At 37.6% G+C, this 18,582-nt stretch overlaps 1 protein-coding gene and 1 non-coding gene across 5 annotated transcripts in view; one reads left to right on the top strand and one right to left on the bottom strand.

The window, feature by feature from the left end:
* Positions 1 to 12,824, bottom strand: part of PJA2 (praja ring finger ubiquitin ligase 2) — a 63,722-nt gene extending 50,898 nt beyond the window's left edge. For 2 of the 4 annotated variants that reach the window (XM_023749265.1, XM_006081166.3), the window contains exon 1: positions 12,689 to 12,779. The gene's annotated coding sequence lies outside the window, so the exon portion shown is untranslated. Of the gene's footprint in view, positions 1 to 12,012; positions 12,285 to 12,688 lie in introns of all 4 variants that reach the window. The other 2 variants (XM_023749304.1, XM_023749319.1) reach the window with 2 other exon arrangements.
* Positions 5,488 to 5,621, top strand: LOC111825592. Its single transcript, XR_002828791.1, has one exon. It is a non-coding gene; the product is annotated as a small nucleolar RNA SNORA18 (small nucleolar RNA).
* Positions 12,825 to 18,582: the final 5,758 nt, after the last annotated feature.

Here is an 18,582-nt window from a genome sequence, read left to right as displayed (position 1 = left end):
ATGTATGTATCTTAGTATATATATATACTATTCTCTCAGAATTATAGAAATTAATCCCAATTTTTTAAAATTAATTTCAGAGAGGAAGGGAGAGAAGAGAGAGAAACATCAATGTTGAGAGAGAATCACTGATGAGCTGCCTCTTACACACCCCTACTGGAGATCGAGCCTGCAACCCAGGCATGCACCCTGACTGGGAATGAAACTGTGACCTCCTGATTCATAGGTTGGCGCTCAACCACTAAACCATATTGGCTGGGCAGCCCAAATGTTTTTAAGTTCACATGATCTAAGATACTCTTTGATTAAAAGAAAAAAAAGGTTAGTTTACATTTTTTGGCTTAATAAAAGCAGGTATATCTTCAAAATTTGTCAATAAAAAAAATAAGTTAAGATGATGATTAGTTCTTTAATATCCAAACCAAGCATAATTATTAACAGCAAGTACATTAGTTAAACAAACAAAAGTTTATACTAAGTTAAACCAAATAATGGATATTCATTTATATCTAAAGCATTTCCAAGATAAATATTAAATGCTAAACATAAGATGATCTACTTATGGTTTTTTTTTACAGAAGATATTTGGGTCTATGAATAAACATGTCTTGTACCAATATGAAACTTTTACTATGAGGAAGAATATACTTCTAGTAATTATAAAATGTATTTACAAATTTTCCACCCTGCAATTGCTCACTTATTTTCCACTAGCTTAGGGGTTAAAAATTCTAATTAATAAACTAAGTAATATGTAATTAAAACTACCAGAAATAATAAGGGTGAAAGAAAAATGAATGTATATGAAAAGCAGGAAAAGAAAAGAAAATGTGCTTTTTTTGGATAAGGAAAATATGGACATGTTTTGTTATGTTTTGTAGAGGAAAAAAAGAAAATTTTGTCCTAAGATAAAACGACTGTTACTGGTAGGACAATAGCTGAATGGATAAAGAAACTTCTTTGTAGAAAATGAATATTGAGAAAGGAATTTTATGTGTAGTAATGTTAAGACTAGAATCTATTTATTTAAATTTAAAGACAAGGGAGAGTTTTAAAATACAAAGTATCCTGGTGCAAAATTAGAATTTGGTTTCCTCTGGTGAAAGAAGAGGTTTTTTGTTTTGTTTTGAAGTCTAGTAGTTTTTTGATGGAGTCTTTGGGGTTTTCTATGTACAATATCATGTCATCTGCAAATGAGTTTTACTTCTTCTTTTCCAATTTGGGTGTCTTTTATTTCTTCTTCTTGTCTGATCGCTATGGCTAGCACTTCCAGTACTATGTCAAACAGGAGTGGTGAAAGTGGGCATCCCTGTCTTATTCCTGTTCTTAGGGGAAATGGTTTTAGTTTTTGCCCACTGAGTATGATGTTGGCTGTGAGTTTGTCATATATGGCCTTTATCATGTTGAGATATGCTCCCTCTATCCCCACTTTGCCAAGAGGTTTTTATCAAAAATGAATGTTGGATTTTGTTGAATGCTTTTCCTGCATCTACTGATATGATCATGTGTTTTTAGATTATTGGCCTGCTCTTAATGAGAAATTAAAAACAAAAACAAAGGGTTGTGGTTTTATTTAACCTTTAATGTAATCTGCCTTGGAAACAAAGATTCTGTGTCTTATGAAAATATTTCCTGGCCTTCATAATATTTTTATCAAGTCTTTGATTACTGAGAAAAATCAGTCTTCTCTCTTAAAAGAAGAAAATTCTTTTACAACTATGTAACTTTCTGTATTTGTCTTTGAAATCTTTTGTCACTTTGGTTGAATGGTAACTAAGTTGACTGAATAATTTCTGAATGTGAGTGTATGTAGATGTATGTGTGAACTCTTAGAAGATCTCTAACCATGGCCATTTTCAAGTATTTTCTCATTTACAGAGTGTTACTATTTCACTTTGATGCTTTTGGAAACTTTTCCTGCAAAAGTGCTCCATCTTCAAAGAAATTCATGGAAAAGAGCCTGACAAGTTACTCAAAAGTAAAGGTTTCCAATAACTTTAAGATCGTAACACTGAATGGAGGGTACGAATTTTTTAATGGAAAACTGATTGATTCATAAAGCTGCTAACCCACGATGAAGCAAAACAAGAACTACATAGCACTGAATAAGACAATAAAGATGATTATAATTTTTATTATCATTTCAAACATTGCTAGTTCTTTAATGTTTTGTTTCCAGATTTAAAGGACCCCCATTTTGCCTCTCTTTTATACCATCTATAGAGCAATTTGATAAAGTGTACCTTTGTAGCAGAAGTTGAAAAATCTACCTTTTGCTCTCTACCTGATTCCTCCAGAATTCAGAAACTCTTAATAAATATTCCTATTTTTCCTGACTATATATGTATTTGCATAAATTCAATAAAAATCTGTTCTCTTTGTAACAGGACACAATTGAACAAGTCCTTAGCTTGGCTTCCTAGCCCTAAGAAGCGTTTGAAAATCCAATCTGAGATTCTTTATGAAAAGTCCCAACAAAGCAGACTTAAAAGAGCCTATATGGTCAGTCACTATTCTTTCTGCACTTACTAGTACTGGTACATAAATAGCCAAGCCAAATTTATTTTCACTAGACAACATTGCACGCAAATTAATCTCACTATGGTTACCTTTTCTAGAAATGAAGATGATTATAAAGAGAAAAAATGTATTTCAGCAGTACACCTTTGTGAATATCAGATTCTAGTGCTATTGTCTTTGAAGTTGTTTTCTACCTATAAACTGGATTCTGAATTCTTCCAGTTTCCTCCAATATTTGGCTAGAACTTTCACTCACTATGTATGATGTTAGCTGTAGATTTTTTGTTGATACTCTTTTAAAAATTAAGGATGTTTCTTTCTATTCCTATTTTGATGAGGATTTTTAACACAAACTGATGTTGAATTTTGTCAAATGATTTCTCTGTATCTACAGAGATGATCCTATGGTTCTTCTACATTATTCTGTTAAAGTAGTAGATCAGATTGATTTTAAAAATATTAAATCAACCATGCATTCCTGGGACAAATCTGTAATATATTATCCCTTTTTACATATCACTGAATTACTTCTATATGTATGTTCATGAAAAATATTAGCCTATAATTTGTGTGTGTGTGTGTGTGTGTGTGTGTGTCAGGTTTTCCTATCAGGATTATGTTAAAATCATAAAATATTCTGGAAAACATTCTCCTTTTTTTAATTCTCAAAAGAGTCTGTATAAAACTGATATTATACCTTACTAAATGTTTTGAAGATTTATCAGTGAGTCATCTGGGCCTGGGGTTTTCTCTGTGGAAAAGTTTTTTAATAAATTCAAATTATTTAATAGACATTGGACAACTCATATTTTGCATTTCTTCACATATCTGTTTTGATAATTTTTTGAATGATTATGATCTTTCCCTGGAGTTATTAAATGTATTAATATAAAGTTGTTCATAATTTCCCTTTGTTAACAATTTAATATCTATAGACTCTGTAGTGATGCCTCCCTTCTTATTCCTGGTATCGGTAATTTGTGTTTTCTCCCATTGTTTTGTTTATCAGTTCATTACACATTTATTATTTTTAAAAAGTTTTCTAAAACTGTTGACATTTTCTATTTCATTGGTTTCTACTTTGATATTTACTATTTCTTTCTTTCTACTTTCTTTGAGTTTGATTTCTCCTTTAAGTTGCAAGTTCATATTAATGACTTTTAACCTTTTGTCTTTACATGCATATAAAACTATAAAGTTCTCTCAAAGCACTGCTTCAGTTGCATTCCACAGGTTGTTTATTTTACTGTTTTTAAATAAGAATGTTCTCTAATTTCCATTATGACTTTGTTTTTGATTCATGGACAATTTAGAAATGTCTTGCTTAATTTCTAACATTTGGAAGCTTTCTAGTTATTTTTCTGTAATTAATTCCACAGTGGTAAAAAAGAAAAAATGCACTGTATAATTTCAATCCTTTGAAGTCTGATACTTCTTTAAGAACCAGAATGTTTTGGCAAGTGTTCCACGTGCACTTAAAAATATGTAGTCTTCAGTTGTCAGATACAATGTTTTATAAATGTCAATTACGCCAAGTTAATGAATCATGTCATTCAAATTTTCTATTCTCTTACTAGTATTTTAATATAATTGTTATATCAGTTACTTTAAATGTATATTTAAAATCTCTAGCTATAAATGCATATCTATATTTCCTGTTATATTAACTTCTATATTCAGAAGTTGTATTACTAGATGAATACATGCCTTTTTTAAAAAAATATATCTTATTGATTTTTTACAGAGAGGAAGGGAGAGAGATAGAGAGTTAGAAACATCGATGAGAGAGAAACATCGATCAGCTGCCTCCTACACATCTCCCACTGGGGATGTGTCCGCAACCCAGGTACATGCCCTTGACCGGAATCGAACCTGGGACCCTTCAGTCCTTAGGCCGACGCTCTATCCACTGAGCCAAACCGGTTTCGGCTGAATACATGCTTTAAGGTTTTTATATCTGGGTAAACTGACCCACTTATTGTATTTTCCTCTTCATCACTTATAATACTTCTTTGCCTTAAGTCTATTTTGTACAATGTTAATAGAGCTTTCTTTTGGTGAGTGTTTGCAGACAATACTTATTACATCTTTTTACTTTCATCCTATCTGAGCCTTTAAAGTATTTTTTTCTATAAACAGAATATATATTTGGATTTCACTTATTTATAAAGCCTAAAAATATTTGTATTTTCACTGAAGCATTTATTTAAACTTAACATAATTGCCAATACAGACGAGTTTAAGTATCATCTTGCTATTATTTTCATTTTCCTTATTCATTATTTGTTCCTTTCTTGACTTCTTTGGTATGATTCCATTTTATTTCATCTACTCGCTTATTTAATATACCTTTTAGTGCCATTCTTTTTTCTTTTTAACATATTTTTATTGATTTCAGAGAGGAAGGGAGAGGGAGAGATAGAAACATCAATGATGAAAGAGAGTCATTGATGGGCTGCCTCCAGCACGGCTCCCACTGGGGATCGAGCCTGAAAACCGAGTATGTGCTGCCCTGACCGAGCGGGAACTGACCCATGACCATAGGTCGGTGCTCAACTCCACTAAGCCACAATGGCCGGGCTAGTGTCATTCTTTTAATAGTTCCCCTAGAAATTAAAAAATGCATCCTTCCTGAATGCTGGATGTGATTTTCTAGAGCAGGGGATCTCAACCTTGGCTGCACATTAGAATCACCTGGTAATCTTTTTAAAATACTGATTTCTGGGCCTCATCCTCCAGAAATTCTGTTTCTTTGTTACTAATGTTGTGGCCCCACCCCATAACAAAGAAACAGAATTTCCAGAGGATGAGGCCCAGAAATCAGGATTTAAAAAAGATTCCCAGGTGATTCTAATGTGCAGGCAAGATTGAGAACCACTGTTCTAGAGGCTCTGGATAATTTACTTCCCTCTAAAGAGTGTCTAATTTTCCTTTTATCGGGCAATTACATTGCAGATAAAGATAAAGTGTGGGTTAGATAAAGAGTATAGAATCTTTTTTGTAGACTTACATCGTTGGAAACGCCTCATAGAATAAATATGTTGTTTCCTTTATTCACAGAACTGTGTGTTAGATCTGTGGGAAGGAATTACAAGACAGCTGCAAAAACAAACAAAAAAAAACCAAAAAAACAAAAAAAAGAGTATAGAATCTCTGAGAATTACAGATATATAAAGTTGGCAGTCACTCACAGGCTCTTATCCACAGATCCCTACTGGGTGCTAAAAAGATTGGAAACAAGCTGGGAGACTAAAGAAGCTATTTTTCAGTGGAGGAAGAAAGGAAGTGACTGCCAATGTGGGAAAAGAATGAAACCCTACCTAAATTCTAACTCCTATGTGGGTGGGGGGGTGCGGGGAGCATTAAACCACTGGGAGTAGGGCAGCAACCACTGTCCTCCATTTTGGCTAGGGGATAAGTAAAAGAGAAAGGGCCTTTGCTGGAGTAGGGTTAGGAAACAGATCACAGATTTCAAGAATGAAGATGAAAATTCAAGAAATAAAGAACACAGTAACAGAGATGAGGAATGTATTTTATGGGCTCATAAAAAGACCAGTCAAGGAAAGTATAAATGAGCTTCAAAACAGGTCATGAGAAATTACCCAAACTGAGATACAAAGTACTTTTCTAAAAGTGTGTGTGTGTGTCAAAGGAGGGGGGTTGGGGAGGAGGCAGTAGGGGGAGGACAGAAAACAAACCCTCCAAGAATTGTGGAACTGTAGCAAATGAAGTACTATGTGTGTCACTGGAATCCCACAGGAAAACAGTAAATGGTACAGAAAATATATTAGAAGAAAAATGCTGAGAATTTTCTAAATGTGATTCAAAGATCAAACCATAAATCTAAGAAGCTCAGTGGTGAACCACAAAAATCAGGATAAATACAGAACACATACACACACACAACAAATCATATTCAATCTACTATAAAAATAAACAATAAGGGGAACATTTAATGGAGAGAGGAATTTCAACTAACTTATCAGAAACAATGCAAGCCAAAGAGTATACAGTGTCGTCCTTAAAGTGATACGTATGAGAAAAACATGTGAACACGAATTCTGTACCAAACAAAATAATCTTTCTAAAGAAAAGGTAAAATAAAGCATTTTAAGTCAATCCAAGAAACTTTGTTAGCAGTAGATCTGAACTGCAAGAAATGTGAAATAAAGTTCTTCACGCAGAAAGAACAGACACTTGATTCTACAAAGATCTGAAGACGTCTAAAAATAATTAAATTGAAGGTAAATGTAAAATATTTTTTCCTATTTTTAGTCACTTCAAAACAGAACTGTGTACAGTAGCACTGATAGAACGTTGTGAGACAAATATTCTATATCTTACACAGTTCAATGTTAAAGCTAAAAGCTACACATAGCTACTAAGACTTGAAAAATGGCTACTACAATAGAGATAGTCACACTGGCTAGTGACTAACATACTGGACAGTGCATGTCTAGAGCAAACATAATAGCGAGATATCATGAATTTATGGCATAAGTAAAAGTATGACAATAATAGAACAAAAGATAGGAAAGAAAAAGTGAAAATATACTGTTATAGGGCTCTGACACTATATAAAAAAGTAGTATTAGATTGCTTGAATACAGACTGGAATTAAAGATGCATAATGTAAATCACAGAGAAATAAGTATAACTTTTTAAAGAAGCAAAATAAATATGAGTAGTAAAGAGCAAATCAAGAAAAAATGAGCTAAAAAATAGAGACCATATAGCAGATGGGTTAAATAGAAAGTAAGATGGCAGATTTACATCAATGATTACATTAAACATAAATGGTGTAAACAACTGAACTAAAAAGCCAGACTGTCAGGATGGATTTAAAAAGTGAGTTGTCTACAGCAAACCCACTTTAAATATAAAGGCATAAATTCAAAGTAAAAGGATGTATCATGCAAAACCTAATCAAAAGAAAAGTGTAGTGGGAATATTAATTTCAGATAAAGTAGACTGCAGAAGAAATACTACTTAGATAAAAAGGAATATTATATAAGACAAAGGAGTATATTCAAGAAGACATACAACCCTAAATATATATGCACCTAACAACAGAGGTTCAAAATACATGAAGCAAAACTTGTTAGAACAAAAAGGAAAAATAAACATGCAATTACATTTGGAGACTTAAACTTTTCCTAGGTGATCAACAAGTAGGTAGAATCCCCATAAAGAAACAGACAACCTAATAAGCACCATCAATTAATTTGACATGATAATTATAGCATATTTAATATAAAATATTGAAATTAACATTTAATATGGAATAAAGAACTTATAGAATACTCTACCCAAAAGCACAATCCACAATATTTGGAAGTACACATAGAACATTTACCAAGTCTAACCATATTCTACCATAAAAAAATATTTCAAAGAGTTTAAAAGAAATTATATATTCTATATTACTCACTTATAACAAAATTAAACATAAAAATCAATTACTGAAAGAATTAGGCAAAATCATCAAATATTTGGAATGTAAATAATATACTTCTATTCTAAATAACCCGTAAGTCAAAGCAAAAGTCACATAAGAACTTAGAAAATCCTATATAACCCTATATAATAAAAGCCTAATATGCAAATTGTCCTCTCAACAGAGAGTTCAACCGGGAGCTCAACTGCTCACTATGACGTGCGCTGACCACCAGGGGGTGGCGCAGAACATGGCAGGCATAGGCAACGCGATGCTGGCAGCAGGTGGCAGTGGAGGCACTCCCGACCCCAATGGGCCTCGACAAGAGCAGGACGGTGGTGGGATGGTAGAGCAGGTGAGCGGGCGGCACCAGGCCAAGGCAGATGCAAGTGGGGGCCCAATTGCCCCGCCGATCGCCCCACAGACGGCAACCAGCGGCAACGGCAGGGGGCAGGGCCACTGCCCTGCTCCCAGGTGCTGAGGGAGCCGGACAGGGGGCCTGGCCCCAACTGATCACTCTGCAGACAGCGACCAGCAGCCGGCAGGCCCTGATTGCCTGATCGGGGCCAGGCCCTGGGCTGGGATGGAGTACGGGGGTTGGGTGGTGGTGACCAACCTCCCGCGGCACCTGGCCAGGGGGCTGTGACCTCTTGCCGGCTACCTGGGGACAGGGGTGACAGGGACAGAGGTGCAATGAGAATGCAAGGTGTCCACCGAGCTTGCTCTCACTCCCCCTACTATCCTCCCCCAGGACGCCAGGGCTCGCGTGCCAGGGAAGCCCCCGTACTCAGGTGCCGGGTGCCCGCGAGGAGCCTGTCACACACCCGCACGGCTTCTTCCGGGTGAGCCGGCTGCAGCCGCCAGGACTGCAGGGGCTCGTAGGGCTCCCCGTGGGTTCGCGCAGGAGCTGGTAGACAAGGCCAACCGGGAGAGAGCACACTGCTCACCCGGCTTCCATGTGGCACCGCTGGGCGACCCAGAGGCCCACGTTGCGCCCTGGCCTGCGGCGTCCGGCTGCACTCACTGCATCTCTACATGGGGACTCAGGCTCGTGACTCAGGCGGAGAGGGGCGCATGGGGGTCCGGGGGCCCAGTTGCTGCCCAGGGCCCAGAAGTCAGCTGGGACCTGCCCTTCCATGCCAGATGCTCACGTTTCAATCGCCGGCTAGGTCTAGGGACTGCACTGGTGCATGGATTTCATGCACCAGGCCTCTAGTATCAACATAGCAAAATTTATGAGAATATTTAAAGCAGTGCTGAGAAGGAAAAGAAGGTCAATGGCCTAAGCTTATACCTTAAGAAATTAGAATAGAGATTTAAACCCAAAGCATACAAAAAGAAATAGTAAAGAGCAGAAATCAATTAAATTAAAAATGTATTTTAAATAACAATAAAAATAAAAAAATTGGATCTTCGGAAAAACAAAACATTTTTGATAAACCAGAAAACCTACTAATAAAGACAAAAGCGAGGACACACTGTCAATATCAGTAATGTAAGAAAGGACATCACTACAGATGCTACAGACATTAAAAGGGCAATAAAGAAACATTATGGCAATGAATAGATGAAACAGGTACATTCCTTGAAAGATACCAACTATTAAAGCTCACACATAGTGAGTAAAGGTCACTCACATCGTCAAAGACTGGAAGCTTTCAAAAACAGATAACCCTAATCATCCTATACCTATTAAAGCAAGTAAGTTTATCCTTTAAAACCATTAAAGAAAACTCTAGACCCAGATGGGTGGGTGGCTTACAAACTCTAGTGAACATTTATGAAACAAGTATTAAGCCTATCCAAAATTTTTCAGAAAATACAAGAAGAAACACTATATAAGGCCAGCATCATTTTGATACCAAAAAATTATGAAAAAGCATCTTTCATGAAGATACAAAAAAGTATTCAACAAAATATTAGCAAATTAAATCCACTAATATATGAAAATGATAATACATCATGTCCAAGGGAGGTACACCTAGAAAATGCAAGGTTGATTCAACATTTGAAAACAAATCAATGTAATTCATCTTATTAACAGACCAAAGAAGATAAATCATATGATCACCTCAATAAATATAGCAAGAAAGTTTGAGCGAACTCAATGACCACTCATAATAAAAACTCAGCAATCTAGGAACAGAATGGGAACATCCTTAACTTGATAAAAGACCTATTACACTTACTGTAACTATATATAGTTGATTGGTTAAAGGCCCTTTATACTTAAAGAACAAAAGTTTGCTTCTTAACATCAGGAACAAGACAAAATATCTGCTCTCACCACTCGTTTAATATCATGCTGGAAATCCTAGCCAATGAAATAAGGGAGGAAAAAGAAAGTAGGTTGTACACACAAAGTGAAAACAAAGAAATAAAACTGTTCTTTATTTGTAAATGACATCATTATTTACATAGAAAAATGCCAAAGAAACAACAAAAAAAACCTTACTAGATTTAAGTGAATTTAGCAAAGTTGCCATATTCAAGATATACAAAAAACAACTGTATGTCTATATACTATCAATGAACAACTGCATACTAAATTTTAACTGGTATCAGAAGTAATGAAATACCTGGGTATAAATCTTAACAAAAATGAGATTTTTTTTTCAGTATACACCTGTATGCTGAAATTACAAAATGCTGATAAAAGAAATCAAACAAGGTTTAAATAAATGAAGATATCCTGTGTTCATTAATTGGAAGACTCAATATTGAGATGTCAATTCTTAATTGGTGAATATATTCAAGACAATCTAAATGAAAATCTCCTCGGCACTTTTTGTAGAAATCCTATCACTTCTAAAAAAAATTATCGAAAAGCAAAAGAACTAAAATGGCCAAAATGATTTTGAAAAAGAATGAAGTTGGAGACTCATTATCTGATTTCAAGACTTATTAAAAAGCAACAATAACCATAACAATGTGGTGCTTAAAGATTTTTTAATTTACAAGTTGAGTCTAAAGTTCTTCTGGAGAAGAAATGCATAAAAACAGTAATGAATAACTTTGGGGGGGAAATGAGGAAGAAATGGTTATAAAAATTTAAAGTATGCATACTCTTTAACCCAGCAATTCCATTTCTAGGAATCCATGCTCCAGAAATAATCACATACTGACAAAGGAAGTTTTCTGAAGAGTTGACTTTGAAGGTAGAACTATAGGAAGGTGTAGAACAATCTTACATTCTCCAGTACTGTTTTTAAAATTTACAAAGATTTAAAGTTTGTAATTAAAAATATCAATACATTTAAAAGTTGGCTTTAAAGAAAGCATTTTGTGATGGCAAAAAGAAACTAATTTAAATGTCTTTCAGTAAGAGATATCGTTAAATAAATTCTAGCCTATTCGAACTAATGAAATATCACTTAACCTTTAAAAAAAGTATTAGGGAGACCTATATGTAACAAGTAAAGATGTCCAAGATATATAATTAAGTAAAGAACGCAAGTGATATATCAACGTGTTTGGTATACCATCCTCCCAAACAACTTTATGTGTATGCATATGTTTAAAAGTGCACTTAGAAAGATGAACGTAATTTGTTAACTCTCCACAGTAAAACGGGACTGAGGAATGAAACGTTCACATTTCACCTACTCATATTTTTCTATATTGCTGAATTTTACGTCGTTTGCATGTCTGCTGTTAATTTTAAAAATTAAAGGTATTGCATATAAAAAGACACGAGTTTCATAAGGCAATTGAAAACTGAAAAAAAATAGCTCAAACGTTTATTTCTTTAATCTTCATGCTTATTTACACTCTTCAAATGGTCTGTAGTCTTCAGCAGAGGTGACTGCCATTTTAAAAAATTTAACTGATCCAATAGTTCATGATAAAAAATAACAACATATTAGGCCTTTTGTGATAATCGTGAACTTCACAGAACCAGCAGATTCACAGCAGGGTCGATGAGCATGTCAATAAAAATAAAAACACGATCATGTCTGGAGAGGGGCACCTCCTACACAGATTCTTCTTCCTCGCTGCCACAAAACTCTCTCCTCCCCTTTTCTTTAACTTGGTCTGAGAGGCTTTAAACTCACCATTTTGAATGTGCGCAAAATGATGTGCAGCAGCAATCTCTGGGAGGCCACAGCTGAGGCTGACTGCCAGAGCGGGCCCTGACCTGGCATCGTTAGGGGGAGAAGCACTGAGGAAATGGGGCTCCGATCGGGCCCAGCGCGACTGCGTGCCCGGGCCTCGGGGAGCTCGGGAAAACGCACACACAGCCAGCACAGCGAGGGCGACGGACGGTTCCTCGGGAGAGCGGCCCGCAGGCCTATGGCGTAAGATGGACCAGCTCTACGCGGGGAGACTGCAAGTGGGCAGAGAAGGCGGTGGGGGTGTCAGTGCGGGGAAACTCATTCAGTCGCCCGTGTGGGGAGAAAGGCAGCGGGGTCCTTGGCCGAGGCACCAAGGACAGCAGAAGAAGCCACGGGAAAAGCGGACGGTGGAGACCTCCGAGACCAACCGATGTCATCCGCCGGGACACGAGTGCGGTGCCGGGTCCCGGCTGGACCGGGCCCAGGAGGCGAGGAGGCCTCTAAACAGCTATCAACCCCACCCACCATGGCCGGCGCAGCGGACCAGAAATAGGCCCCGCTCCCTCTCGACAGAAATTAAGAGAGGAAGGAGGTAAAGGCAGCAATTTCCTCGCCCGACCCTCCTATAACCAACATCAGAACAAGCCAGATTTAAAAAAAAAAAAAATCCCCTCACCGAACTGTGCAGCGGCTCCGGAGCGAGAACAGCGCTCGATCCTCCACCCGCCACCACCGCCTTCTTCTCCGCCTCCGACTCCTCCCCCGCCTAACGCGCAGTGGCAGGTGGCGGAGCCCGCGGTGGCGGCGGCGACGGCGGCGGAAGCAGAGGCGGCGGCGGCGAGTCCCGCCCCTCGCGCCGCAGTAGAGGCGGAGGAGGAGGGCACGCAAACCCCGCCCCCCAAACAGCACCGACCAATAGACTTAAAGGACTTCTAGTGGGGTTGGAAAATGCACGTATCCAATCGGAACCTCGGGAGTGGGCTCACGTCAATGGATGGGACGTGGCAGAAAAAGGGGAAAAGGACTTCAGGCGTCTCCGCACCCGGGTCCCCCCTTCTCGGTCCAGGGGACTGCTCAGATTGGCCGGAGAGAGGAAGGACGAGGCCACACTGTTTCCCAGCCCACGCCCGCGTCTGGGCCCGCCTCCTCTCCCTGCGGCACTGCGACGTTTGGGGCGGGGCGAGGCCCCGTCCTGGGCTGGCACTGCGCTGCCTTTTGTGGTTAGGGCTGGGAGAAGAGGGTGGGGTCTCCAGGAAAGGGAAGGGGGTGTGGGGAATTAGGGCAGGACTGGCGCAGCTCGGCTTTCAGAAATTTGTACAGCAGCCACCAAAATGGAGGCATTAAAAGTCAATCCTAATTCGACTGGGAACCTGATTAACAAGGTTAAGTCTCTTGGCATAACGTTCACTCCGTTGCAGTTCAGATAGGAGCGGTACAAGAAAAAAATAGACGGAGAAAGGGCACGTTTGCCCACGCAGAGGCCACGCCCATATACCCTGCAGTCTCCCTCGTTTCTGATTCTGTTGGATCAGGGACAGGTTATAGGAGAGGCCTGCGTTTCCTCTGTAGAGCCTTGGCCCGACCAGAGCCATCCAGTTTGCATCTTGAGGCTGATAGGTTGTCATGCTGGGAAGAAACAGCTCCCATCACATGCAAGTAAAATAAACACGACAGCTGTAGTCCCTAAACACCTTGCTTAATTTAAACTCGGCCAACAGTTTAGTTAATCATGTCAATGATGCTAAATTGTTTCTTCGTTCCGCACGAGTCCTCTTTACATCCTGAACATGTCCGCTTCTCTAATTACAGTCCTGTTCTCTTCCCATCTTATTCCCAACCCCCACCACACCCTCCACACACAAGCCCAGCGTCCAGGATATATTTAGCGCACTTCCTCTACCAAGAATTAAGAGCCCTATTACTTGTGCTGTTCCTGGAAGCTGCACAAATCTCTTCCCAGTGAATCAAAACTATTCCTTTTTTTTTTTTTTTGGTCTTGATGAAAACAAATTAGCCAAAATTTACTATAGAAATTTAAGTTCTGAGAATTTGCTAGACATATTGTGAAACCAAATCTAAATCTCAGTCTATCTCTGTAGTACATTTCTTACGAAGGAACCATTTATCGATAATTATCTGCTTTATATATGTTGCTCTAGAAACTGGCTCTTTTTACATCCCAATCTCTCCCTCTTGAAAAGAGAATTCACACTTTAATCACACTTCCCTAATCTCCCTTTAGGATATTGCATGTTGACCCAATTGGTTATACTAACCTGTTAGTTGGGGAAAGGTTTCCCAAATTTCAATCTTTTTTATACCATATCTGTGTATACTACTTGCAGTATTATTTATTATTTTCTTTAAATAAATGCATTTTTCCATTTCTTTAAGAGGGAAACTTTATAAAAGTATTATAAATGGAAAACCTCCATTAATTATCCTAAATTGAAAGTAAGTGTAAGTGAAAAGAAAACCATGTTTTTAAGTTCTAGCTAGAAACTATTGTCTACTGGAATCTCTGAGCCTAAGGGTAAGTTACCAAACATTAGACATATATTAAAGACCAAGCATGCAAATGGCATTTTTATCATGATGTAATCAAAAGGATAGTAAAATAGAACCAAAATAGGAATCACTTTCTCACCATGTGAGTCATTGTTTTTAAATTCTGAATGCAGGTGCCAATTTAAGTCATCTAAGGCATCAGAACTGATCTCTGTTACTCTCTGGGCAATCTACATACCTCTCTAGGTTCAATTCCAATTTAAATATTGGGAAAGTAATAACATCTACCAATGAGTCATTGTATAGATTAAAGTAACCTAATCAATGTATAGCATACCATCCTTAGCATATAGTAAGTACTAAATACATATTAGCGTATATATTGAATTGTGTGTATAGAGAGATAATATGTATTATTGACTTATATGTATTATTCTTGATTCTGAGGTGAGAAGAACTTCCTAAGGCAATGGGTTGAAGATATCACATTATGTAATGCAGTGGTTCTTAAAGAGTGATCCCCAGACCCACAGCCTCAGCATTACCTGGAAATGTTTTAAATATGCAAATTCTCAGTTATGTTCAACCTCAGGCCTGAATTGGAAACCCTAGGTGTGGGGCCCACCAATCTGTATTTTACCAAGCCTTCCAGTTGACGCTAATGCACATATTATAATATAATGTGTGCAATATAGTAGGAGGAGGATTGGTCAAGGAGTGAGAAGGGCCTGAGTTCTAACCATAGCTTTAGAGTGACATCAGCAAAAATGAAGGCATAAGGACCTCTGGAAATCATTTTCTTCACAAAGCAATGAGAAAACCGGCAAAATCATCAAAATCAACTTTTTCAGAATTCTGGAAATTAACCAAAGGCTTGCAGCAGTCTAGGAAGCATTTATGCAAGAAAACCAGCTGAATCTCAGAAAGAACAGTGAGCTTTGTGATGTTGTGACTTGCTCTAATCCAATTCCTTTGTCTCCAGTTCTGCTCTAGTATTGAAAAACAATAGCCCACAATTATGGTGAAAACCAGCAGCCTGGCAGCCACCAGATGAGGCAGAAATAAACTCTTTCAAGCCTAATTCCAGGAGAATAGTCATTATTTTTCCTATCTAGGGAAAGATTTCACTTGTCAGATTGTCTTCACTTGATTTGATTCAGAGCCAACCCCAGTGCAAAAAGCATTTTCCCTAGAAGCATTTATCAAAAGTAATGAGAAGGAATTGATTAACTTTGCTGCTGCCCTAGACAATGCAAACAGTTGGGGCAATAATAGGTTAACCAAAAAGCTTGAATGAAAAAGCTGGATGATGTCTGCAGGAACTTTGAAAAGCTCCAACATATTCATGGGTATCCAGAAACCCACAAACATGACCAGGGCTGAGCTAAACTGTGCATAAACTCAGGAAAGACCAGAGAAGACCCTAAACATTTACCTTAGGCTGACCTTGAGAAGTTAAGGCTAAGAGAAGTTGGCAATTGCCTGGCTTAATGTTGAAGCCATGCCCCAACATACATACACATTCACACCCTCAACGAACACCGGGTGACATATTGGTTCCAAGAGTTTAAGGAAATCTCTGTCTAATCATTAACTGGGCACTAAATAACCACGCAGAATCTTCCATGGCCACACATGAAGAACACAGACTTTATAGAAGTCCGAAAAGTCATTGAACAAATAAAAAAACAAGTATAACAAACAGCAATAACAAAACTCCCTGGACAGGAGGAAGAATCTGATTTCCAGAATTTTCACATCATATTTTTTAAATGATTGGTTTTCAACAAACCAAAAGTTGGTTCTTCAAAAAGATGAACAAAATTGACAAATCTTTAAAGGTAAAAAAGAGAGAGGAGACTCAAATCCCTAAAATCAGTAATGAAAGAGAAGACATTACTACTAACCTTACAGAAATAAAAAGTTATTATATGGGAAAACTGAGAACATTTGTATCCTAATAGGTTAGAATATCTAAACAAAATGAACAAATTTCTAGGAAGACACAAACCACAACAACAGACTCAAGAAGAAATAGAAAATCTAATTTTAGCCTCGTCATTTATGCACTGAATGACCTTAGGTTAGTTATTTAATTTTCCAGAGCCTTAGTTTCGTGAGATAGAAATAGAGATAATAAAATTATACCTTTGTGAAAACATTTCAGTGAGATGATAAATATAAATATAAATAGTTAAGCCACTGTAACAGATAAAACCCTCAAGTCTCAGTAGCATAATACATTATTTATTATTAAAAGCCCATTCAGCAAGATAGATGGGAAGCTCAGCTTCACCTTCAGGGGCCTGTATCTCCAATGCATGGCATTCACTATAAGACTGAACGTCATTATCCAGCCAGTAGAATAGAGGAAGTAAAAGAATGTGAAAGATTTCTGAGGTTTTTAGTGACCTAACATGGAAAAGGCCTAGTGATTAATGATCATGATCTGCCAGCAGATCACCTTAATTTTAGGCTATGTTAGGACTAGCCTATTTCAGTTTTGTCTTTACTCTTAGGAAGTAGCTCTTATTTCTAGGGTGTGGTTCTAACTCTTAGAATGTCACCCTTCTGGGGTCTCAACTGAAAGCCAAGATATTTACCAAGGTCTCTCTCTCATATGGCAGGACTTAAATTCCTATCTTTGATATCCAGACCATATGCCTGCTGAAATCTCTACTCAGCTCTTCATAATCTCAGTTGCTGTTTTCTGCTGGGTTTCTTTTTTTTTTTTTAATAAATCTTTATTGCTCAGATTATTACAGTTGTTACTCTTTTTCCCCCCATAGCTCCACTCCACCCAGTTCCCACCCCCCCAACCCCCTCCTCCATTGTCCTCGTCCATAGGTGTATGAGTTTTGGCCAGACTCTTCCCGCACCCCCCACACTCCCTTCCCCCTGAGAATTGTCAGTCCACTCCCTTTCTATGCCCCTGATTCGATTCTATTCACCAGTTTATTCTGTTCATCAGATTTTTTATTCCCTTGATTTTTAGATTCACTATTGTTGATAGATATGTATTTGTTGTCACTTTGTTGTTCATAATTTTTATCTTTACCTTTTTCTTCTTCTTCCTCTTCTTAGAGAATACCCTTCAGCATTTCATATAATACTGGTTTAGCAGTGATGAACTCCTTTAGCTTTTTCTTATCTGTGAAGCTTTTTATCTGACCTTCAATTCTAAATGATAGCTTTGCTGGGTAGAGTAATCTTGGTTGTAGGTTCTTGCTATTCATCACTTTGAATATTTCTTGCCACTTCCTTCTGGCCTGCATAGTTTCTGTTGAGAAATCAGCTAACAATCGTATGGGTACTCCCTTGTAGGTAACTAACTGTTTTTCTCTTGCTGCTTTTAAGATTCTCTCTTTGTCTTTGACCTGTTTGGCAATTCAAGAAAACCATCACTCCAGTTCCCAGATCCCAAACCGTATCATCTAGACCAAAATCCACATCAACAAAATAGATGTCTCACTCCCTAACTTTGGACTGTCACAGAACTCCAGATTAGATTTTCCAACCAAGGCTTGCAGTTCAAATAACCAAAGCAGAGCAAGAGTAGCTTTGGCTTGCACTGGGCCCCAGCCCAAATGGATTGATTCAGTAAATCTGGGACACAGACTGAAAAACCTCACTTTAAAGGGAGTTAGCTGTCTTGCTGAGAGAATCATAAATATTAAAACACAAAAATCTTGCTCCGGGGTCATTCAATTTCTTCAGGGGAGTGAAAAGAGATTTCACTTTTCTGTATTAGAGATAGACATTTGTTTTATTTTTCTGTGTGGAGTTTCATATAGAATTAAATAGTCTAATATAGTAGCCATTAGCTGCTACATGTAGCTACTGAACACTTGAAATGTAGCTAATCTGAATCAAGATGCATAGAAGTGTAAAATACACACCAGATTGTAAATTTAGTACAAAAAGAGAAGAAAATATTGCAGTAATAATTTTACATTGATTACATGTTGAAATATTAATTAAAATATGTCAAAATTAATTTCACTGTTTCTTTTAACTTTGGCTACAATAACATTTGAAATTATATATATGGCTCATGTATAT

This window comes from Myotis lucifugus, unplaced genomic scaffold (genome assembly GCF_000147115.1).
Source record: "Myotis lucifugus unplaced genomic scaffold, Myoluc2.0 scaffold_0, whole genome shotgun sequence".
Lineage (NCBI taxonomy): Eukaryota > Metazoa > Chordata > Mammalia > Chiroptera > Vespertilionidae > Myotis > Myotis lucifugus.
The sequence above is the reverse complement of the archived record's forward strand: the minus strand, read 5'-3'. Positions and strand labels throughout refer to the sequence as shown.